The 4,942-nt window shown below is 41.3% G+C and overlaps 1 long non-coding RNA gene across 1 annotated transcript in view; it reads right to left on the bottom strand.

Annotated features, from left to right (window-relative positions):
* The window catches only part of LOC117952319, a 19,145-nt gene that overhangs the window by 11,463 nt on the left and 2,740 nt on the right, over window positions 1–4,942 (bottom strand). The window lies entirely within an intron of this gene.

Raw genomic sequence — 4,942 nt, 5'->3', positions numbered from 1 at the left:
CCCCCCCCCCCCCTTGTAAGGAGAATGACAAAAATACAACCCCCTTGGCAACATGCTATCCCGCCTGTTCATCCCCCTGTTGCAGGGTGAGTTTAGGGGCAAAGGGTCTAATGTCAGTCTAATCTGCCTGTCACATTGATCCTTTATCTAAATGAGGTCTGTGAAACCCTTACATGCTACTCACTAAACCTCGTCTAGATTCTGCAAATTATTGCCAATGATTTGAAGACATGTTCAACGTCCTATTGGCCATCCAGCAAATCACCACTTTGTCTTTTCTGGAACGACTGTTCCTCTCCATCTCTGGTTCAGAGAATCAACAGAAACGCCAACTCTTAAAACAACATATTTCTACAATAAACACGACAATTATCAACGACTGCTACCACAGAGAGTGGTGAAAAGTCAACGGGATGGATGTGTCTGACTGAGCAATGTAATGAAATGCAAATCCAGTCTGATGATCAGGCATGGTTAAGCACTACACCCCAAAATAAGATGAGAAAAATAACGTCAGCCGTGTGGAATACAGTTGTGTAAAATCGTTTTGGAGGAGAAGAAAAAAAGCCGATGCTTCAAATAAGCAGAGAGGGATTAAAAGAGACAACAAAAAAAAGGAAAGAGGACTGAGCAGAGGATCAGAGAGGGAGAGAGAGAAGTGAACCTGGAAGATAAACCTCCATCAGCAGCAGCAGCTTAGACTCTAATAAATGTTTGGTGTGGAGTAAATTGCCTGCTAGCTGCTGGTGTTTGACCACAGTCTGCTCTGTCACTGAGCTTTACAGCCTCTGAACTCACATCTGAAAAAAAGCCCATCTGGGCCTCTCACACACACTCTCCACTGCGGAGGCCTGGGGAGCAAACAAACGTTTATCTGCTCTGTGAACGCTGGAATATAGATGAATAAAAACATGTTAATTCAAAAAGCTAGACATGGCGTTGTGGCCGGGATTTCGTCATCCTGTTGCTCTCCTCGTCCTTTCATTCCTTCGAGGTTTAACTTGACTTTTGTTGTGTTTTATTCAAACATTCTCCTCATTTCTGTGACTCCAGACACTCACAAACAGATATAAAGAGCTGTGTTTTGATGCTGGTTTATCTCCAGCTTTGGTTCTTTGTGTACGACCACCAAAAAGACCAGAACAGACTCCCGAAGCCGACACAAAGCCGGCTTTCTGTGTTGAGTGAAAGGAGTATTTGAAACACAGCTAAGTCGGTTCTTCCTCTGAGGCTGAATGAGTGTTTATCGGTCAAATCACCTGGTGAAGGACTTGGCAGCCGAAAAAAACTGCAGATTCTTGGCTCTATTCGGCACATAAAGGCAGAGGAAGGTGCATGGGAATATTTCAGTTTACATGTACCACACCAGGAAAATGTGAGAAAGGAAATATACATAGCAAAAAATTAAAAATGATAGTTGTTTGCAAAACCAAACTGACAAAACGTAAAGACAACAGAGAAGTCTCATTGGTCTCATAGCAATTTTGACTAGTTGGACATTTTAAAATCTTTTCTAAAGTTCAGAATATCCAACTGAAGCTCATTAATTAAAATGTTGTATATCACTTGTTTTTTCCCTTACACAAGCGGACTTTAGCTTGAACTTTTTATTTAGATAAAAATATGATTAGTTAGTTAAAACCACTGTTTTAAAGGGAACTACGGAAGTATAAATGTGCCTTTATGCTAAGCTAATTGCCTCCCAGCACTATCCCACACTTCAGAGAGTCAGTTCAAAGTCATGCTTTGCTCTCAAACTCTGTTCAAACCCATACAACTTTATTTAAAGTGTTAGTAGACATCACAAGGTTTCTAAAGATACCACATCTGGCAGGCTGGATGTTTAGGAAATGTGTGCAAAATGATGGACATTTAGAATATTTCCAAATGTTCCAAATGGTAGGGGTTCAAATCTGGCCTCAAGGCTGATATATTGGGTTATGAAGAACAGAATAAGTGGTTTAGAAGATGGATGGATGGAAGGAAGGAAGGAAATGTGAAGGCAGCGTTCCTCCCTCCAGCTGAAGTTAATGTTACGAGCTGATCAGACGGTTTGAGACCAACACTAACAGCACATCTGTGGAACGTAGCAGCCGTTAGCATCAACGCCGTTCCAGGCAGCAAGCCGGATCTGGTGCAGTTGGACAGTCTCCTCAGCTGTGTGTGTGTGTGTGTGTGTGTGTGTGTGTGTGTGTGTGTGTGTGTGTGTGTGTGTTTGCCTATCTGTTCTGTCTCTCAGCCACCTGTCACATGCCGTGATTTTACCTGGCGGTGAATGTCGCCGCTGGCCGTCCCTTTTTTTTTTTTTTTTTTTTTTGTTTGTTTTTTTTAGCAGGATAAGGTCACCTATTTTTCGGGGGTTGGTACAGAACTAATTAGTGTGTGGTGGAGTTACTTTTCATGACTTTCTCAAACAGTTTTTCCAGACTGGAAAAGATTAGAAAGTTTGAGGGAGAACCTCAACATTCCCAAACACAATTTTGCATTTTTAACAAAGCAATTCCTTGTTTGGGCAACCCGTGGTCCCCCCACCCCCCCCCTCCCCCCCGCCCTATAATCCCCCAGATCTAAAGATTTAGTTTTTCACTGTAAAGTAAGCCCTATGTTCTTACAGCCTTATGTTCCCAGATTTCTAAGATTTCTTTCAAAATTAAGTCCTATTTACCCACAGTACTAAGATTTTTTTTCTCCAAAATTAGGCACCTAACCCTAACCCATGGGACCATTGGGCTGTGAGACCTGTTACGCGTTGATGAACCACTGAAACAATGTTGGAAACATCATTTTAAGGTACAAAAACGTCTCTAGTGTTGCTCTAAGTGGAACTCCCGAGACATGAACCCTCGTTTCCTGGGTGAAAAACTAAGACTCTGAGACACCGCAACGCTTCTCTAAGTGTAACCTGCACAATTGGTCTATTTATAATTATCATGCTATTTAAGCAGTTGCACAGTTTTGTATTCTCAACTCTTACATGTATTAAAATGTTTGTTCTTGTATTTTATTCCTATTATAATTTCATCTATATTCTGTGCTACGTGACTGATTTCGCTGCTGCAACACTGTAATCTTTCCAATTTATTGGGATCAATAAATATCTATTTATCTATCTATCCATCTATCCATCTATCCATCTATCTATCTATCTATCCATCTAACTATCTATCCATCTATCCATCTATCTATCTATCTATCTATCTATCTATCTATCTATCTATCTATCTATCTATCTATCTATCTATCTATCTATCCATCTAACTATCTATCTATCTATCCATCTAACTATCTATCCATCTATCCATCTATCCATCTATCCATCTAACTATCTATCTATCTATCCATCTAACTATCTATCTATCTATCCATCTAACTATCTATCCATCTATCTATCTATCCATCTATCTATCCATCTATCCATCTAACTATCTATCTATCTATCCATCTAACTATCTATCCATCTATCTATCTATCCATCTATCCATCTATCTATCCATCTAACTATCTATCTATCTATCCATCTAACTATCTATCCATCTATCTATCCATCTATCCATCTAACTATCTATCTATACTGTTGTGTTTTCTCCTTAACTTCTCCCAAGTGATTAACTCCGCCCCCCCCCCCCCCCCCCTTAAAAGCCCTGTGTTTTAAGACCCAAACACCCTCCTGAAGCAGATGTTGGCGTTCTTATGCAGTTGCAGTTATATGCGGTTCATTCAGTAATAAATACGTGGAATAAATATGACATTATTTAACGTACTAGTCACATGTGCAAATGGCCTGACTGATCTCAGACAATATTTCTGCAGTCTTACATTTGGCAAAACGGAAGAAAAAAACATTTTTTCTTCTTCTCCCCGGTGTTTTTCACCTGTGCCCCATCGCCTCACCAAAACACTTAAGGCCACTCTGGTTTGCTTCATGCACATGTCGTATCCATGGTAACAGCTGTAAACAGCCCTTGCAGGAAGCTGACAGTTACATCGGAGATGGTCTTGTTATTAAAAATATCATTTATCTGAGATTATAACAGAGTCTGGTGCAGAGCTGTTGTTGGTGTTTTAATAATTGTGTCTGTGCTACCATTGTGAAGCTAATTCCCCCCCCCCCCCCCCCCCCCCCCCATCATATATTGGCATCAACACTGGTAATGCAGAGGACTATGCACTGTACCTGACAGAAAAGACACTGCAGGGCCAGCAAAGACCTTCTGTCTCTCTAATGTGTTGTTTTTGTGTGATCATTATTTTTAGATGCATCATTGTGCAGTGGGACTGATTATTGACCAGTTTTCTGTGAAGGAGGCTTGTTACCTGTGAAGCCCTTCTGTCCTCAGAGGAGACGCCGTGGAGAAAGAAAACGCTCCACCATCCATCTGACTCCACTTGATTTGAGTCTTTGAGGTTTTGAAGCGGCAGTGGTTATGCGCAGGCTGCTGCTGCCCTCCAGTGTCTCCTGCAGCTTCAGCAGCTCGGTGATCAACATGATGGACTGGTAGTGTGTTATTATGATCATTGAGTCATCATGCAACAAAGATGGAGGGAATACATGCTCCGAGATACTTTATTGTCATTGTATGAACACACCGAAATTACATTGGTGGCAGTCAGTCCAGCAGCAGTGATTAAATAAATGAAAACAAGATGATAAGAAAACAAAAGAACGAAAAACACATAAAACGACAGCACAGGGTAGTCATGTGAGCCTTTGAGTTTTTTAAAAGTGTAAGGCAAAGGAAGGAACAATGGAAGGAAAGTAAAGGAAGAATAAACAAGGAATGACCGGAAGGAAGGAAGGAAAGAAGACGGGAGAAAGTAAGTATGACACCACTCTACACCACTCAGAGCAGACGTTACTACGTCTGCTCTGGTCCTCGAGAGACGTTATTACGTCCGCTCTGGTCCTCGAGAGACGTTACTACGTCTGCTCTGGTCCCCGAGA

The sequence above is a fragment of the Etheostoma cragini genome, chromosome 10, assembly GCF_013103735.1.
Source record: "Etheostoma cragini isolate CJK2018 chromosome 10, CSU_Ecrag_1.0, whole genome shotgun sequence".
In the NCBI taxonomy this organism is placed as follows: Eukaryota; Metazoa; Chordata; class Actinopteri; order Perciformes; family Percidae; genus Etheostoma; species Etheostoma cragini.
Note: the sequence above shows the minus strand (reverse complement) of the source record. Positions and strands in the feature narration are given on the sequence as shown.